Raw genomic sequence first — 21,528 nt, forward strand, 5'->3', positions numbered from 1 at the left:
TATATGTTTTTGACCTACCTTTGTTTATCATTTTCCCTGTTTGGACAAGCTAAGATGCTTTACTTCAAGGTTTTTAAGAATTATGGGATATAGAACAGTAGAGACTGTGTAATCTGATTTAGAAAGATTAGTCTCAAGATAGAGTTATAATGATTCATCTTCTAACTTCACTGTGAACAGGTATCCTAATTCAATATTGGACTGGTCTATTAATAATTCCAGTATTAGAAGAATTAGGGAAGATAGCTAAAATCTTAATTAGCTAGCAAATTTAATTTGGAGGACAGCCTCCACTCCCAGAGAGGCTGCAGCCTTTCTGCAATTCTCAAAGCCACCTCCCCACACCAGAATCTCTAAGACTAAGCTTGATCATTGCTAATTTGTAACTGAATGGGGTACCTGGACTTCTCCAAAGAAACTTTCATACTGTTGCTTATCACTGTCCCACCTTTGTTTCTCAAGCAGGTCATCCAAGTCCTTCTGCCTTACTGTAGCAGATGTACAGCCTTGCCTCCAACAGTGAAGGTGGCAGTTATTGATCTTCATTCTAGTACATATTATGACTTTGGTCTGAATTGGGAATAAGGTGTGATAATGAGGGCTGGACATTCAATGACAGACATCCAGATCTCAGAACCATACCAATCTAAGACAGAGGTACATGCCAAAATCAATGACTGTTGATAACACAACACAGAGCCATGTTTTGTGTGATATATAACACAAACTAGTTGCACGTAGCATCCATAATGGAATTTGATGCTTCAGGAAGATCTAAGATTTCCTAAGGGAGGTGTGGCCTGCAGTCACCATAACTCCCAGGCAAGACTATAGAGCATAAATACATTTTATGCCTCAGTTTAGCACTTTTTAAAATATTATTAACGGGGGGGAGTATAACCTCCTCCAACCTATGCAGGTTCAGACCTTATGCCATTGAGGCAGGGCCACCTGCAGTGCAGCTCCTCAGCTAGATTCCTTTGATGTGAAACTACCTGCCATCTGCCATGAGGCCAAATTGGTTCTCCAAGATTTTCTGTAGTTAACTGCAATCTGTGAATTTGGTGACTTAGTGCTAAAAGGCTGTGCTGACAACTTGGTATCAGGAAAGCAAGAAACTTGGCATGGCAGAGAATGGGTTTCCCCCTTTATAAGTGAAAACTTTTATTAAATATTTGAGCCTAGATCAGAAAATTGTCTTGGCTCCATTTTTCTCTCACCTATATAGTTCCCCTCTCTTTTCAGCCTCTGTTTGCCTCCCAGGTGAAACACAGTTCAAGTTAGGTAAGGCCTGGTTTCCAACAGTTTTGGTCCTGATCTTTATCACATTGAACACAAGACAGAATTTTACACTAACACTAAAGATATCTGCCTGTGCTTAAAATTCTGATTACAAAACACTTCATTTAGAAGAGTGGAGTGGTTGATGAACATCAGACAATTACTTAGCAATAGTTGGCCTATGAATTTTGAATAAATTTCTTATTATGTGGAAGATTCAAATTGAATTAAATAGTTTTAAACAAGCTAGGAAGGAAGTAGACATGAAGGAAAAAAATTCTAGAGTAGATCAGTACTAAAACTGAAATAATCTGAGGGTTATCTGTGTGCTAGTGGGGAGGCTAGAGGGAGAGGGAGATGGAGAGGGAGAGGGAGAGGGACAGGGACAGGGACAGGGACAGGGACAGGGACAGGGACAGGGAGAGAGACAGGGACAGGGAGAGGGACTAGGACAGGGACAGGGATATGGACAAGGAAAGGGGGAAGAAGGAGGAGGCAGAGGTAGAGCAGAGGCGGAAATGGAGGTGGAGGTGGAGGCAGTGGCAGACTGAGGACCTAGAATTGCAAGCCACAGAAAGGAGTGTAATTGAGGCATTGTCTCCATAACAACTGAAAGCAACATAACCTAAGGGCATCTGTCAATTTCCTGGACAACTATTCACAAAGCTAATCTTTCAAATTCTAACCAAAGTTTTCATAGAATGAGAGGATTGGGATTTCGAAATTAGGTGAACATATTTCTTATTATTCATTAGTATTTTTTACTTAAACTAGCAAAATATATGTATTCATTTTTTTAATTTCTAATGTATTTCATTATTATTATTATTATTATTATTATCATTATTTTTGTTATTTTTATTACTAAAAATCAGTTTTTCAGTACAGTTCTTATTTTCCTCCTGGTTCAATTTGGTTAAAATAGTCTCTAATTTTCTCTCATTAATTAAATAGGTTGTAACTTCTTTTGCTTTTATGTTGTGAATATAAGTTATGATTGTTAAAAGCCTGTTAAATATACATGATATTTTCTAAAGCTAAAATTCATATATGTTAAAACTGTATTTAAAATCTATTTGTAATATTAACCATGGTAGAAGCAAAAAATAATCTCAAACAAAGTCCTGTATGAAAGGAAGAAGTGACCAGTTCCTCATTAGGCAGTGACCATTCCATCTCCACAGGAGAATATGCAGTGTAACTGTGGCTTCATAGAATGAATTGGGTAGTGTTACTTCTGTTTCTAATTTGTGGAACACTTTCATGAGAATTGGTATTAGTTCTTCTTTGATGGTCTGATAGAATTATGCACTACAGCCATCTAGTCCCAGGGTTGTTTTGGTGGGAGATTATCATGATTGGTTCTATTTCTTAAGGTGTTAAGGTGCTGTTTAGATGGTTTATCTTATGAATTTGGTATATGTCTAGATAATTGCATATTTCACTCGTCTTTCGCAGCGATTTTTTTTAATTATTCATTACTTAACTATGAAGTTTATTCATTTCAAGTTTTTTTTTTCCAGGCTGCATTCCATGGAATATCTTTGGCTGAACTGGAATTTGCTCTATAGACGAGACTGACAAGGAATTTAGAGATTTTCCTGCCTCAGCATAATAAGTCCTGGGATTAAATGTGTGTTTGCCCCCATTCCCTGGCACCTAGGAATTAATTTTGAAGACTACTTACATACCTTCATATAGTTCAAACCTTATAATATTACAAAATGGAAGCCTATCACAGTGATTCCTGCTTTTAACCAGAGGACTATGGGTCTTATGAAATCATATCTCTTTTGACTTCTAAGAAAGCCATACATACATAGCCAATTTGAGGCCAGTCAGTGCTAATCAATACAATTTGGCCAAAATGGAAAGAAAAAAAAAACACAAAGTGAAAGTGCCTTTCTTATTTTAAGAATGGGCTACATTATAATAACACACACACTCAATCACATTCAGACTCACAGAAACAGACAGACACACACAGAAACACACACAGACACAATCAGACAGAAACAGAGAGTGAGACAGAGAGAGAGAGAGAGAGAGAGAGAGAGAGAGGGAGAGAGAGAGAGAGAGAGAGAGAGAGAGAGAGAGAGAGATCCACAGTGTTGGTGTTGGGAATCATAGCCACCTCCTATTTGGTAGCAGCAACTTTGTGTAACAGATAAGTCATCTTTTTAGATATTGGCTCTAATTTTGAATTGGCCAAGAAAAACCTGATACTATGCAGTCTGGAGCTGACATTTGGATTTCATAGGATCCCTGAAAATGGTTTCTGAGCAAGAGAACATAAAGTTTAATCATTCCTGGTGCATCTCACATATCTTCTGCCCAGTCTCCAATTGAGACACACAGAATTTACTGTTGGGGATTTGATAAAGGGGGTTTATTTTTGACAAGAAGCCCCTGAAGGATTACACAAATACAGTTGAAACAACCTTAGTACATGTCAGAGTGTGGTACCTCCCTTCTTTATGCTTCTCAGTGCAGCTTCATTTAGTGTGTTCATTTAGTCCTGGTCAGAACACACAACAGAGCAGAAACAAACATTCTTTTCAATTTTTACACACCTTCTAATTTTTTCTTGTTTTTGTTGTGTATCTTGACAGACCCTTGCAAGCATTAATTTATTCTTAGATGAATTTGGACATTTTGAGTAATGTTCTCTTCCTACACCTTCCTTCTCTCTCCAGAAATGTGGAGAACTTTACATGACTCAGAGTATAAGATCATTGGCTGCTCTTGCAGAGGGTCTGGGATTCAATTCCCAGTGATCATCCTGTGTGTCACAGCCACATGTAAGTCCTGTTCCAGGGGACCTGATACAAGCTAACTTAGGACCTCCATGTAATCCAGGAATGTTCACATCCAACAAATACACTCCTTCAGGTAAAAATGTCCATCCAATAGAAATAATGAAAAGTATGCTGTTTACCAATTGTCATGTAGAACTTGATTTCCAAATGAACACAAATATTATCAAGAGCAGACTTTAAAGTATGCATGTAGGTCAACCATTGTGATATGTTTGGTACTTATTTTTTCTTTCTTTTCTGTTTTGCATCCCCTAGGACCTCGCATACCTATGACTTGGAGGAAAGTAATCCAGAGTTCTTCCATAGTCTCTGCTTCAGTTTCTGCCTCTACTTACCAGCTCTGAATCAAGTTCTGTCCTGACTTTCCTAGGTCATGCAATTTACAAGCTGAGACTTGTAAACAGAAAGAAACCATTACCTCCTTTTGTAGTTTTGGGCCCCGATCTTTATCACATTGAAATCAAGACAGGCTTGCATACTTACACTTATGCTATCTGCCTGTGCTTAAACTACTGGTTACAAACAGTTTGTTCAGAACAGTGGAGTGACTGTTGAATGCCAGACAGTTACCTAGCAATTGTTGCCCTATGAATTTGGGTTACATCTCTCATTATACTGAAGATTCAAATTCAATCAAATGGTTTTAGTACAAGGTAGAGAGGCAACTTAATGTTCATAGAAAACCAATTCCACAGTAGATCAATTCTAAAACTAAACTAACCTGTATGTTATCTCAGCACTAATAAGTAGCAGTGGGACAATCAAAGGCATAGGAAGGTGCAGAGGCAGAGGTTCAGATACAGGCTGAGGTAGAGAATGTAGAGGCAGAAAAAGAAGGAGAGGCAGAGTCACAAGGACAGTCATAGGAAGATTCAGAATCAGAGAATGAGTCAGAATTTGTGGTGTGCATGTACCTGGTGTGTGTCTTTGTAATTCTTGGACATTTTAGGAAGTTACATTAATTCAAGTCCTGAGAGGTGGGGTGATTGGTTACGACAGCTATCAGATTGCAACAAGTATACCAAGACATGGTTTCTGTCTAATTTGCCACCCAGACATTTATATACTTATAGGAGTACTTATAAAAGGAGAGATTCCAAGATAATGGCTTTCTTTCTATTGATAAGCCTGCCTCCCCGAGTCTCAGCATAAACGTTAATTATGATTCATTAGAAAAGAGCACACACAAGACTGCAGAATCTCAGCCAATACTATTGAGAACACTTTTTTTTTTTTTTAAATCACAAAGCCCTCACACAACATTTTAAAAATCCTTTACTGGATTCATCTTCTAAGTATACACTATATGTTATATTTAGTGTATCATAAAATACTAAAGTGGAGTATCTACTTATGCACGCTGAAAGTGTACTTCAAACAGAAAGCATTAATACTGTTACTCCATAGATGAAACATGTTTATGAAGTAACACTAAGGGAGATTTACACACAATATTTGCATTTCATATGAGGTCCCCAGATGAAACTTAATTGCATCAAAACACATGGCACAGCATGGAATAGGTATGACTAATATTAAAATAGTGAACAGCTGAATGCAGGAAGTATGGAATACAGAGTTACTAAGTTTGGTGGAATACTATATTTACATACAACATACATTAGTGAAAAACTCCTGCTGCATTACTTTGCACAAGATTGAGTGTCAAAGCTAGTACATTTTGTCTGGTGTTTGGTGGTTGGTTAAGCAAGTTGCTTGTGGTTTTTTCATATCCATAGTTAAAGAAAAAGCACTAGGAAAAAAATTAGATTCAGAGATTTTCTAATTCCTCTCTCTACCTTTATTTCTGTCCTATCTAGTGTTTTGGAGTATAAAAAGAAGAACCTAGAAAATATCAAACACAAGCTCTAAAAATGAATCTTCCTTGCCCTCCACCAGAAATCATCAACTGTGAAGAAATACACTTCATCTTCTTTATCATAAATTTTAAAGGACTCTCTTCAATAGCTTCTTGACTGGACTGTTTCTTTTTACTTTTGTGTGTGTGTGTGTGTGTGTGTGTGTGTGTGTGTGTGTGTGTGTGTGTGTGTGTGTGTGCCTTGCTGTGCATAATTCCTTCCTGTGTTGCTATCCATTCATGTTTGTGGATTTACTCACAACAAAGCAGATACAGTGCATTGGAGTATCTTTTGCTTTTTTTGCTTGTTTGTTTGTTTGTTTTTGTTTTGTTTTGTATTGTTTTGTTTTTTTTAATTTTCTGGTGGTGGGGAGTGCATCTATGCTTTTTGTTGGGAGCTATTACTGCAATGCTATTGTCCTGATCTCTGAATTGGGTCTCTCCACCTCCCCCGCTCCCATAAGAAAAGAGGGTCAAAAGCAGGCCACAAACTCACTGCTCTGAGAACAACTACAGATTGTTCCAACCCTAAGTCAGTGCTGGATGTCCTGACCTAAAGATGTACCCTGATAACGCCAAGTTCCTGCTTCCACCAGTAGTCGCCAAAAGAAAAATTTCCGCTGCCCCTTCCTTCCTGCTGAGAAGTACTTCCTCTCCCCCCCCCACCCTGCTGCCCCATCCCTCCTGCTGAGGTGCATTGCTTCTGCCCCATTTCTCCTGCTGAAAGGCACTTCCCCTTTTGCTTGTGCATTTAAACCTTGGTCATGGCTAATACATTGGGGTCCTGATGTAATTCAGAACATTTCCATATCTTTGTTCGCACAATATCCTCATCTCTCTCTACACCCCATTTATTTCTTAGGAGAAAGTCCTGTCGAGACCCTCGAATAACTGGACCTGCTGGACGGGTCAGCTTTTGAAGTTACAAATCAAATACTACCATTGAGTGACAAATCTACCTTAGACAGGGTTTTGAATACTTTAACAGAAAGTGTTTCTCTCTTTATTACTAAGAAATTATAATCTTGTTTTTCTTGTACTCCTGAACTGTTACAGAACTTTTAGGTCCATTTATACCAATTTTATGCAGACACTAAGCAATGTCAACCCATTGCTGACATTTTTTTATTGATAATGCAATTTGATCAATACATGAGTTCTTGTTTCTGCCTTGTGTCTGATTGTGTTTTCTTGAAGACTTGTATCTTATGGGCTATAACAAAAACTTGTAATGCTTGTAATGCACAGTTGAGGAGGGTGGTCTGGAGACTCGGGGGGTATTTCTGTGTATAGAATGAATGCCAAGTGCCTGGTGTTAAATCAGGGAAATGTTGCTCCTTAGGCTACATGCTCACCGTTTTGTGTTCATACATTTGGGGACAATATTTTTCAGTACCACAGAGCAAACGTTACAGGTACTTACTTTTTAAACTGTCAGTAATCACCAAATCTGAAATCTGGGCCTTGGACCACGCTGTTCTCTCAAAGCTAGTCAGAAAATGCTTAGCGATATGAGCCCAATACTTGCTTTTTATCCTTAGAGTGGAGGAAAACTGGTCTTTCCTGTAAGGGTTTTGCAATTAGAGATTCTGGTGTCAGCAGAGCTTACATGACCCCTATTGAGGTTGATCATTTGTAATAGCAAGGGAAATGTGGGAGGATCATTACCCTGATGGCTCAAAATAAGTCTAGAACACACTGCATTCTCCCCCCTTGTGGGTGCCATCCCTGTCACATTTTGAAGAGAAAGAGTGCTCCTCCAGGAAGCTGGAGGAAATTGGCCTGTATTCCTTTGGATGCTGTTAGACCCAGCCTCTAGGTCTGGACTGACTATCATTAAGGCCCCTGTCCCTGCTGTTCTCTCAGTTCTCCACAAAACAAGAGACTCTCTTTAGCTTTTGTGCTGAGTGATGTCAGCCCTGCTTCTCATATACTGATTAACTAGGCTATTTGGGCCTTAGAAGAATGTCTTTTTCTCAACTATCTATTTACCAGGTAAACTGTCAGTGAGAATGGTGAGACATCTATTCTTGGCAAGGTTACCATAATTAAGGGCAGGGAATATGAAGATAATGCAGGCTTATTGATATATTCCCAAAGTCTAGATTTAATTGACACTCTAATGACTTGCACAAGAAACATGAGATTGTGGGTTGACTTCAAAGTGTAACATATGAGGTCCATATAGAAAATCAGGAGATGACTGTTGAGAACAGCACTGGGCTTTAAAGAATTTGTTCTACCATGGCTTTCCCAATATTTCACCATCTTAATAAGTATGTTGTGAAGGCAGGAGATGGTGTAAGAGTGTTCTCATCAGCATCTAGGTCCCATGGATGCTTGTACACTCTGTCACTTCAAGATATCTATGGCACAGTGGTACCTGATTAACGAAGAAGCCTTTGTAGTGCCACAGAGCAGCAAATAGTGGCCTAGAAGCAGGAAGTAGGAAGGTTGACCATGTCCCTCCTTTCAGGATTTACACTTTAAAGCTGAGACACACTGTAAAACACACATGTTTCTGACATTTAGCCCATGGAATGTACAGAGAATATCTCGGTCGATTGGTATGATGGTTTTAGACATGACTGAAAATGCGTTTATGTTAATCTGAGTGTGCTAGTAATCTTATGCCAACTTGTGAAAATCTAGAGTCACCTACGAAGAGGAAACATCAAATAGGATCTCCCTACATTAGATGGGTCTATAGGCATGCTTTTTGGATTAAAAAAAGTATATATTAATTTAATTTTTTTCATGTAATATGGGTTGAACAAATTCTTTCCCTACTTTATATCCCTACCATTCAACTCAGAGACACTGTGAAACTTATAGAAGTCATGGACCAAATGGATTTAACAGATACATTTGGAACATCTCTCCCTAAGACAAGAACACACATGGTATGCACTCACTGCTACGTGGATATTAGACAAAGAACACGGAATACCCATGATATTATACAGTAAATATCTGCACCGAAGCTGTACCCATACTGTATTCATATCATCACGAATCAGTATGCACAGTTCTCAGTACTGTGCATCTCCTAAAGGAGTATTGCCAACAGCAGATGTAGCAAGGCCTCAACAAGAATTATACCACTGGTAACATCACAATTTGTGGCTTTTAGGCTATATTAGGAGCTGGAGGTCATCCTCCTCATCTCTGTTATTCCCACAGCCTGAGGAAATTAGGGGAGCTTGCAATAACAGCAAGGATGGAGAACCAGAGACCAGCAAAGGGACTAAGACCATCTATCAGAATAAAAACCAATCTCTTCTAATATTTGAAATATCTGCCTTCCTAGCCCTTCTAATAAACCTATTTTTCAAATCAGACCTAAAGCCAAAATGCATGGTAGAATGTCTTTAGAATGAAAATAGCAGTTGCCACCTTAAGCCTTTGTTTGCAGGGATGCACTCCCCCTGCAGTCTGATTGGAGGATGTTGATTGACCTGCTTAAGAAAAAGAGACCCAGACAATGAGAAAGTAGCAATGCAAAGCTTCTTTTGGGGAAGTCCAGATACTTTATTCAGTTGCAAATTGCAAAGCTCTGAGAGTAGCAAGAAAACAGCTTTTCTGGGAGGATGAGTCCCCAACTAAATTCTATGCAAAAGAGGAATTTTAGTTCTCAGAGTGATACTTATAAGAAGATTCAGGATCTGTGTTCAGCTAACAAATTAATCTCTTGGGCAGCCTCTGTGCTCCATCTTCACATGAAAAAACGCAAACCGAGCTCCTTCCCCAGATTCGAATCGGATCTGGACCCTTACATTCCTTAGTTAGTGTGTCCTTTCATTTTATCAATGCATAAGAATTAGAAGTAACTGGATGCCAGTGGTGATCTGCTGCAGACTGACCTTTAATATCAGTTTGCAAAAAATTTAGATCAAATAAAGTAAAGGCAAGATGCGCCTTTGGTGACCTTGGGGGATATAACTGCCACTGTTTTGTCATAAAAGGCCAATTCTTTAAGGTCTGATGAGCACATTGAACTATTCCGTTTGCCATGGGCTTATAAGGAATTCAAGTTTTATGTTTGATTCCAAATTCCTTACAGAATGAAATAAAATTTTTACTAGAATAGGATGGCCCATTATCTGTTTTGATATGTTTAGGCAATCCTATTGCATTAAATGCTTGTGGGCAATGATCAATTACGTTTTTAGAAACCTTTCCTTTATGGAGAGAAGCAGAAAAAAGCAAAAAGAAATCCTGAACAAGTATCGATACAAACATGTTCATATTTTAGTTTTCCAAATTCTGCATAATGGGTTATATCCATTTGCCAAATATGATTAGACATAAGGCCTCTAGAATTGACTTATAAATGTGGCACTGGAGATAATGAAATACATTTAGGACATTGCTTTACAATCATTTCGCTTGTTCTTTAGTGATCTTATGTCTTGTGTGTGTGTGTGTGTGTGTGTGTGTGTGTGTGTGTGTGTGTGTGTGTGTGTGTGTGTTTGTGGGTATGTTATTAAAATAAAAGTTAAAAAAAAAAGCTTTCAAATTTTGTAAGAAAAAAAGCTGAGAAAACTGTGCTGAGAAAGCAATCCAATAAGCAGCCTTTCTCCATGTACCCTGCCTATACTCCTACATGTGTCCTGTCTTGATTTCACTCAGTGATGGAGTGCAATATACAAATATAATACAAACTAAGCCTTTTTTCAAAGGGAAGGGAGGAGATGGTGGATGGGTTGGGGATTTGTTGAATGGAAAATGGGAAAGGAGCTATCATTTAAAATGTAAATAAATCCCAAAATTAATGAAAGACAATATGTCCTATGCAGAAATCCAAAATGACAACATAAAACTGCTCACATACTATCTCCTAAGCTCAAATGTGTAAGGCTTGGACATGCATGACTTCCATCTGTGCCTGCAGGCCACTGAAATCCGCATCAACTATGTGGATATCTACCCTGACTTCCTGGCACAGATGCTCCCCAAAATGAAGTGGGCAGTGATTATGCAGGGAGCAGTCACCTCAATCTTGGCTGAGGTACTTAAAGATCCAACTGAAAGCTATTAACAGGACGACACGTTTTTTAGGAAGATGTACCCACATGTGGCTTGAGATTGATGTATTGGATGGTACCCTGCAGTTCTCAGAATCTGGACATCTTTTCCCTATAAGCTGCAGGATCCCCAATATGGTGTTGAATGATAAGGATACAGAGATATAAACTTGTTAGCCACCACACTGTGAGGTGGGAGAGGGTGCACAGGTGAAGGAACACCCTCATTGAAGCAGGGGGACAGAGGATGTTATAGGGGGTTTCTGGATGAGTGGGAAACTGGGAAAGAATACAACATTTGAAATGTAAGTTAAAATATATGTAATTAAAAAAAAAGACCAACCAAATAATGCAAAGTGAGGGGCCCATCGCTGCCACCAAATATGTAGCAAATGATGGACTAGATGGACACAGTGAGAGGAGGGGATCCTGGTCCTGAGAGACTCTATATCTCAGTGTAAGGGAATGGCAGGACAGGGAAGCAGGAGTGCTTAGGTTGGTCAGTAGGGGGAGGAGGGACATGTTATTGGGTTTTTAGAGGGGAAAACTTGAAATGGGATAACATTTAAAATGTCAATATAGAAAATATCTAATAAAATAAAATAATAAAATAAACAACATTGGGAACAATAAGTTAATAGCAGAATAAAAAAAATCAAAGAAGCTGGGTGTGGTGTTGCAAGCCTTTATTCCCTGGACTTGGTAGGCAGAGGCAGGCAAATTTATGAGTTCAAGGCCAGCCAGGTTTTCAGAATGAGTTCTACAACAGCCAGGCCTACACAGAGAAAACCTGCCTCAAAAAAAAAATAAAATAAGAAAGAAAGATAGTAAGAAAGAAAGAAAGAAAGAAAGAAAAAAGAAAGAAAGAAAGAAAGAAAGAAAGAAAGAAAGAAAGAAAGAAAGAAAGAAAGAAAGAAAGAAAGAAAGAAAGAAAGAAAGAAAGAGCAAAGCACCAAAGCACTCATGTGCATGCACTGGTTCCAAAGACAGCCCTTTCCAAATGATACAACAGCACATGTTTTCACAAAATGGATTCTGAACATGTCCTCAGATTTGTCCTTTGACTATACTATCTAGGTTATTCCCCTCATGGTGACAAGAAACAAAAGAAAGCAAGATATTAGTCTGAAGCAGATATCAGACTGATGCCAAGACCAGCCTATGACTCCATTATGCTTTCTGTTTTCAAGCATCCAGAGAGTGGTTCTCAACCTTTCTAATGCTACAGTTCCTTCATATATATTCTTCCTCATGTTTGGTGAGCCCTTACATAGAATTATTTTTTTCCTACTTCACAACTATAATTTCCTACTGTTATAAATCCTAACATAAATACCTGACATAAATATAGTCCTAGACAACTCCCATGAAAGTGTCACAAGGACTTAGAACTTATAGGTTGCCATTCACAGTGCCAGGAAATACTAGTAAGACTAGCCAGCTCCTTGATTTTTACACTTTCTGCCTTCCAGAACTGTACTAGGATAGATGTGATCTATTTTAGTTGTCTAATCATGTGATCATCTGGAGTTGTCTAAGACTATCTTTATGTCAGGTATGTATGTTAGGATTTATAACAGTAGGAAATTATAGTTATGAAGTAGGAAAAAATAATTTAATGTAGGGGTTCACCAAGCATAAGGAAGAATATATATGAAGGAACTTGGAAACACACATACCCAAGAGGATGATGGAGTCTATTTTTCCTGTCCTGGAATCTTAGCAGGGATGAGTCAGCTCTAATGAAATAGATGAGAAAGGTTACTGGATGAATTCCTACTCAAAGTCATTGGAGACAACAGCAAATCTGTTTTGTCCGAATGGAGAATGGATGAGGATTTGTGCTCCATTAAAAAGGTCAATAAATTGACTAATTTGATTCCTGCCTGTATATTTGTGTGTGCTTTGTACTTTTTTCTGCTTTGTGTTGTGCTCTGTGTTCTTGATTATTAACTCTAGGGTCCTTACCATTTCTCAGTTGGAAAAGCTCTCATTTTTTTCCTCTGTATACAATATGATTCTTTAAAAAATAAGTTTTTGATTCCTTTGTACTAATAGTAAGATCAAAATTTCTGGGAAGACACTTTTCATTGAAAATACAGTTTTTCATTCAATAGATTCAGATTACTGTCCCCCCAAATCCTTCTACAACCTCTCCACTTCTCGACCCACCCAAATTCACACTTTTTCTTTCTCCCTTTATTAAAATACAAACAGGCATCTAAATAATAATGATACTATTAATGATACTAATGACAATAATAATGAAGATTACGATACAAAATAAACAAATGAACCAGAACAGAACAAAGCAAACATAATAAAAAAGAGGCAAAGAAAAAGCACAAGAAATATACATGTAGACACAGAGACATATATGTTCACAAACACTCAGAAATCCCATAAAAACAAAAAAAAACTGCAAACCATAATATATAAACAAAGGACCCTTAAGGTATTCTTTAAAGAACCCTGCCAATACCTTATTATATAAAGGACCTCCAAGATTGTTATCCAGTTTGATTTTCATTTGCCAGGCAATGCTGAACTAGAGACTTAGATTTAAGCATGGTTTGCATACCCAGTGATACCCTAGTGGAAATTTGAATGTTTTCCTTTCCAAGATACAAACTAGAAATAACTTCTGAGATAAAGATAGTGGCATGCACGCCCTTCCCTCTCATTGCTTGGGCTCTTTCTATCTCAGACCTTGCAGGCGCTGTGCATACAGATACTGCTACAGACACTTTTAGTTCAATACAACTGATAGTAGAAGGCCTTGGGTGAGAGTTTTAACCACTTCGACCTATGGGAGTGATAGGATGATAAGAAATATCAATGGCTCATTTATACTTGGTTGCTTCATTTTCTATACTCATGCTGGTTTGCAGCATGACCACCTTCATAGTCTCTGTGGGTTTTGACATGATGAATGAACAGGCAATCTTCAGAGGATGTAAAGAATTAAAGCTCAAGGAATGTATGAGGTGGCCCACTAGCCACTCAAGTAAGGTTACTAGCCACTCAAGACCGCGTACCTGAACTTCATCACTGAAATAATATACATGGTAGAAGAAGAGGATTGTCTCTTCCACACTGTCCTGCAATCTCTACACATGTGCAGTGGTTTGTGCACAGTTACACACATATGTACTTAATCAAACACATGTACCCATAATGTAAGTACATTAAAATGTATAAAATCATATAAAAACAAATAGACCTTCTACTGGAAGTTTCAGAGAGTACATTTATAGGATTTGGAGCTTGTTTGTTTCCTACAAACCTCCCATGCAGAAGGGAGGTTTTACATCTACTTTTGCTCGACTAAGACTTCGCTTGAAGCACTTGCCTGGGATTCCTGTAGATTTGATTTTTCTCGCCACATATGAAGAAATCTCTGTGTATTCTGAGTGCCCTAGATGCTGCTGAACTGAAAAATGCACATGCAACACAGACTTCCCACAATTGCTGAAGGCAGGCCCTCCTTTCTTTCTTTTACTGTAGAAGTAACTTTTCCATTTTCTAAACAACAGACAGTAGTAGTTTCCTTCCTAACACAAATGTCTCTGGTTTAGTTAAATAGATTTATTAGCTTCAAATCAGACAATACCATGCAAGTTCATTTTCAGAAGGGTTAAGTGGAATTGAATTTGTGTTGTGTATTACTAACTGAGAGGCCAATTTATAACCACAGAGCACTTTGAGTTGAGTGGAAATAATATTTTTACAATTATAAAATGCATAAAATTCCGTACCAAATTTTTATCAAACTTGCTTTATATGTAAGATAAATCAAAAATTAACAGACAACTACCAAACAGTTAAAGCATACAACATGGCAATAAATTAAACGAAAATGCTAATTTAGAAGTGGGAGAAGATAAGCTTTTATGGAATCTGTTTAATTGTATAAGAAAGAGAAACATCACTTTTCCTCACATGCTCAGAATTTAAGAGGGGGAAAAGATCCATGTTATAATCCAGTTCTATGTACACAAAATTAAGCAAGATCCTCATAATTAATGTGTGAGTACACAATGCCTGACTCAAATTCTATCATAGACGCTCAAGTCCTGTCACTGCAGGCTCATCAGTCTCACTGTATTATTGTTATTATTATTATTATTATTATTATTATTATTATTATTATTATTATTTATTAATTGCTGTTGTTTTTCTTTTTGTTATAATTACATAATTTAAATTTAAAATTTATTAAATTTCAGTAGATGATATTCAAAAAATGTTTAAAACTTTTAATATTGACCAGGGACAAATGACTCTGCACTAAAAAACTAGATCTCATTCCCCATATTATTATCTGTTAACAGTGTGCACAAGAAGACCTGAGACCTAACAAAGTTGTCCTTTAGTTCCTCATTTTGCTCACATCAGCATCTGTAAACCATTGCCAAGTTCAGAGGCTAAGAATCTGCATAGTATCTTTCACAGACCAAGTCCTCATCGATGACAGAAACTGTGGCTATGTACTGTGTTTATACTTTATTCCTCATGATGAAGGAAGAGCTGAAAGCAAGAAACTGATGCTCTAAAGGGCTTACCAAGAAACTTCCCTGGACAATATTGGTATGAATTAGTACAATTTGACTAAAAGAGCACTTTGTCCACCAGGCTTGGAAGATGTAGAAAATGTAAAAATATTAAAGAGAAAAATGTAAAGCTGTACTTTTAATATATTTAAAACACCCATGGAAGGAGTTACAGAGACAAAATTTGGAGCTGTAACGAAAAGATGGAGCATCTAGTGATTGCCATATCCAGGGATACATCCCATAATCAGCTTCCAAACGCTGACACCATTGCATACACTAGCAAGATTTTGCTGAAAGGATCCAGATATAGCTGTCTCTTGTGAGACTATGCTGAGGCCTAGCAAACACAGAAGTGGATGCTCACAGTTACCTATTGGAATGGGTCAAACGGCCCCCAATGCAGGAGCTAGAGAAAGTACCCAAGGGGCTAAAGGGAACTGCAACCCTATAGGTGGAACAACAATATGAACTAATCAGTACCCCAGAGCTCTTGTCTCTAGCTGCATATGTATCAAAAGATGGCCTAGTGAGCCATCACAGGAAAGAGAGGCCCTTTGGACTTGCAAACTTTATATGCTCCAGTACAGGGGGACGCCAGGGCCAAAAAGGGGGAGTGGGTGGGTAGGGGAGTGGGGGGATGGGTATGGGCAACTTTTGGGATAGCATTGGAAATGTAAACGAGGAAAATACCTAATTAATTAAAAGAGAAATAAAAAAGAGTTTATGGTTAATGAGGGTAAATTTTTGTTAAGATTTGTTCACATAGCCTGTCTTCCACTTAGCTCTATTTCCATAGCCAATGGAATGAAATTCTGCCAGGCCTTGTCTATCATCAATATGAGTGGATGTGCAACTACAATAGCCAAAACTAGAAGTTATCATGGAAGATCTCTTTTCTGAAGAAAAATTGAGGAAGAGTGGATTGGGGTAGCAGAAGTGGAGGAGAAGTCAGGGAGCAGAGAAGAGAAGGAATACTAGGTTTGGGATGTTGATTGATTAACTAATTTAAAAAAAATCAGCTCCAGGACAGTTTATTTTCTGGTGTTAGAGAAAACTCATCTCAACAATTATTATTAAGGAGAATTTTATTATCTGAGATCCTACAGTGAATTTGTATTGGTGTTTGTGTCTGTGTCTGTGTGTCTTGGTGTGTGAACCTACTATGTTGCTTAAAGTAGCTAGCAAAATATAATTTGTCTTTCATGAACTCACAAGCCAGGATTCACTTCTCTGACTACATGGCCATCTTAAGAAATATCCTCCTGACCAAGCAGTTGTTATTTCAACATAAACCTGGGATTCAATCTACCCTGCTTCTAATTGGGACCAAATGTATAAGCCACATGTCTTTCTCTGCCAGACTACTAGTGGATGAGACCCTCGAGTATCAGATGCATACCATGTTGGAGAGGGTACATAAGCTCCCATGCACTGACCTTATCAATAAATTAATGCTCAAACTTTTCTATAGAGAAAACTGCTATACTCATTTAAAATTAAGAAATCACAAATTGTACATCCCTTTAGGCACAGGAGTGGTATGCAATCATTTAAAAATTCCAGTGTGTGTAATAAAAGCCAAAATAATCAAAGTCACTTTACTGCTCTCTTTTACTTCCACAGAGATGGATAACTAGTATGGACAGTGAGATCTGTAAGTAGACTTCAAATGCTTACAAGTTTCTTAGGTTTGTGTTGGCTTTCAGGTCTTCTTGTGTTCCCCAAGCTTCCATGAAAATAGACAATGTCAAGGGAGAGACTGAAGTGACAACTACCATGGTAACACTGAAGGAAGACACAGTCTTGTGTTCTTGTTCATAAATTTACCTGAATCTTTGTTTTGGTATTGTATGACAGTCAACATTATAGCCACTGAATCTATGCCATGAATATTAATTCTTTCTGACTTCAAGGGCCCTAATAGCATTTTACATCTCTTCTGAGAAAAGTGAAGAATTAAATCATAGTCCATGGTACCTGAAACCAGAGGATAGTGTCTAAGAAAACATTGCTATGGACACAGATGTCAAACAAAAACATAGGTTGGATACAAATGTCAAACAAATACTCATTTCTTTTATTCCTAATACAAAAAAAAATGTGTGGATAACACAGATAATGAAAGACAGTGGGAAGCAACTTATTATTCTATTTTATCTTTTTTTTTTATATGAAACATAACTCTGCCAAATTTTCTAGATTTTAAACATTCTTTACATTCTGTCCCTGCAATATGCTAATTTTCCTTAGCTTGGCAATTCTGTCTGAGTTTTTTGACTAAGTGAGGGTGCTTTTGTGTGTGTGTGTGTGTGTGTGTGTGTGTGTGTGTGTGTGTGTGTGTGTGTGTGTGATATGTATTCAGGGTCCAAAGAGACCAGAAGACCTAGAGATACAAGTAAGTTTTTATTCTTGTTTTCTGACACGTTCTGGTGTCTTAGAAGCCTTGATTGTCTGTTAAACATTTTCTCACACAGGTTACATGTATAGGGATTGTCAGCAATGTGGGTCAGCTGGTGCTTAATGAGGTAACATTTCTGAAGGAATGGCCTCCCACATTCAATACAGTTAAACAGGATTCTCTCCTGTATAAAATCATTGATGTTCAACTAAATTTGTATTATGATTAAAGGTTTCTGGCACCAGGAACACTGATGTAGTTTTATTTCTTAGTGAGTCAGATAATGTATTTTAAAATCTGAACGGTGTTTTTCTGCGTGTGAGGGTGCATGTGTGTGTGTGTGTGTGTGTGTGTGTGTGTGTGTGTGTGTGTGTGTGTGTGTGTGTGTGTGTGTGTGTGATATGTATTCAGGGTCTAAAGAGACTGGAAGACCTAGAGATACAAGTAAGTTTTTATTCTTGTTTTTTTGATCTTTTTTTTTTTTTTTTTTTTTTTTGTTTTGTTTTCTAGACAAAGTTTGTTTGTTTACCCCTGGCTTTCCCAAAACTCACTCTGTAGATCATGGTGGCCTCAAACTCAGAAATTCGCCTGCCTATGCCCCCAACCCCCAAATGCTGAGATTGAAGACCTGTTCCCTCACTGCCTGGCATTAGACAGTTTTTTTGTTAAACTATATTTGGTGCTATAAACAGAACGGGAAATTTAACATGTACTGTTCAAGAATTGAGCCATCTCTTTCTTCACAATGCAAAGAATAACAAGAATGAATAAAGTAGAAAAAATATTGTGTAATAGATATGAGGGCTTATCTATAATTGTTTAAGAGTTAAATAATAACAACAAAAAGTCAAACAGCTCAGTCTGGACATATGTATACAAATTGCAAAGTAACTTTCAACAAAATACACAAGCAATTCAATGAAGGAAGGCTATAAATGTCAATAAATTATGGGGAGCCAATTGGACAATGTGATGAGTGTTCTTGGTTTTGAACTTTACTGCATCAAGAATTAATTAAAATCCAACTGACTGAGCAAGACGTTAAAGGATTTTTTTTCTTAATACTTTGAAATGGCAAGCTCCATTTTGAATCTGAATCTTTCAAGTGGGAAAAGTCACCTTAAAACTGGCACACACTTATATAAATGTTCTGCAACCTATATGAAAGACGTGGAAGAAGAAAGTTTGTTTTCTTTGCCTGTTTGCCCTCATTGGGAAGCCCATTCCTTCACTGTCAATACAGGCCATTTTCAGTATTCCATAATACACTGGAGACTACCTGAGACAATCCACCTCATTGACTGAATAACTATGAGGTTCTTAGAATATCAGTTGGTAGACAGCTATTGTTGGATCACACCCTGTAATTCACTTTAAAGTCTATTTAAACTACATTTAAAGTATATTATATAACAAAATATTATAAATGATAAAATATATTACATATAAAATAAATTATATATAATATATACACCATAGTTTTATAACATTATGCATATATGTAATTTGTGCTGTATGTTTTGTTTCACCCGAGAGCAGTGACACATAATAGGTAAAAGAGTAAGCCTCACACTCAATCTCAACTTCATACTGTATGTAAAATAATTCACAAGGGCATGGACTTAATGTAAGAACAAAATAAAAGATTTAGGAAAATTGGAGTATATGTATGATTAATAGAGTTAAGAGTTCTAGATTTCATGGAAGAAATATTCATTCTAAGAGAAATAATTGATCCTCACTAAAATTAAGAACTTTCACACTGAGCTGGATGATGGTGGTGCATGTTTTAAACCCAGAACTTGGGAGACAAAGGCAGGTGAGTTTGTGGTAAACCTGCTGTATAGATTGATCTTGAAGACAGCCAGGGTTATGCAGAGAAATTGTATCTTTAAAAAACAAAGAAAACAAATAACCCAAAAAAAAACATAGAAATTTTTTTTTCTGTAGCAGTTCCTGCTTCAACAGTGAAGAAGCAATCTAAATCTAAATCAATTATAACCCAAAAGGTAATATCTCCCAGGGTGTATTTTTCACCATTAGAGTCCAGGTTACACAATGTATACACAAAGGAAATGAGTTATAGTTAATCAGTTAACCTAGACAGGTGGTTAGCTTGTAGATGACCAGCATTACAACACTGTAGAGTGTCTTCTTCGATGGGTTAGCATAGCCCATTCTTTCTCAGATAAATGCATTTGTATATCGTCAAATATTAACATTCCTGAAGAAGAGAAAGGACTTGAATTTAATACTGAGGCAGAAGCAGTTGTTGTACCTGTCTGTGAATCATGGCAGGCTGCATGCTGAGGAAATTATCAGTAAGGAATTTAGGTAGAGAAACTGAGATGACCAGCGGTAGGCAAGTGGCCCAGATAATTGGTTGTAAAATATCCAGTTTCCACTCTGACCCTGACAAGTCTAGTTGCCTGGAGATCAGTAAGGTTGAATGTACATGAGAACACTAGTGGTCTTAGCAGCAGGAAAAATCTAAAATGAGACTGGCTGAATTCAAAAGGGAAATGTTAAAATAAAATAAAACAATAACAAAAAGCAATCTGACTTTCTCCAGCCCCTCTATGGTCCAGTAGCCTCCTTGGCTATTTAACACCAACAAACCAGTAGTAAACACTAGTGTTGGGCAGATTTGTGTGTTGCTATAAAGCTGCCTTGATCATTTGCTTTCTTGGGTGTTATCCTTCATGAAGTTATTTCTCTCTTTTCCTTCTCTGTAAAATATATAAGACTAAGCTTAAAAGCATTTTCTGAAGTGATACATGAGTCCCACCCTCTCTATATAAGATCTGGTTACCATGAGTCAGCCAAAATAAACTCTGCCTGACATTCTTAGGTTGGATTCTGAAAGAGGTGTTTTCTGTTGTCACTGGGGTGTCACTTAGTTCCCCATTCACTAGCAGCACCTAGAACATGGCACTAGGGTACAAAGGCCAGTGGAAGTCCTCCTCTCTCAACTCATGGATGTATTTTCATAAAAAGATATTAATACCAGCATCTATTCCACCTCTAGAGAACATGAATGCTAGCCTAGGCTCCTATACCTAACAAAACTCTCAATCACCATAGACGGAGAAAACAATATATTCCACGACAAAGCCAATTTTACACATAATCTTTCCTTAAATCCACCCCTACAAAGAATAATAGGTGAAAAACAACAACACAAGGAGTGAAACTACACCATAGAAGAAACAAGAAAGTAATCTTACAACAAATCCACAAACACATGCTTCCACCTCTAAGAATAAAACTAATAGAAAGTAACAATCACTTTACCTTAATAAAAAAAAAACTAAAACAATAAAGCAAAACGTAAAACCCTAAAAAACCAAAAAAAATATTAAACAAACACTAAATGACCCAAAAAGCTATTTTTTTAATTCTTAATAAATATTTTTAAAACCATAAAATTCTATAAATAAGAAAACACAAGAACTCTAAAAAGACCTTAAAAAATTATAAAACTGTTTCTTTCTGCACAAAATCAGGCCATTCTGTCTTCCATCACAGAATGGGGAGGGCTCACTATCCCTCATCACTATCTAATAAGGTATAGACAGTTGATGAGGGA

This window comes from Mus musculus, chromosome Y (assembly GCF_000001635.26).
Source record: "Mus musculus strain C57BL/6J chromosome Y, GRCm38.p6 C57BL/6J".
In the NCBI taxonomy this organism is placed as follows: Eukaryota; Metazoa; Chordata; class Mammalia; order Rodentia; family Muridae; genus Mus; species Mus musculus.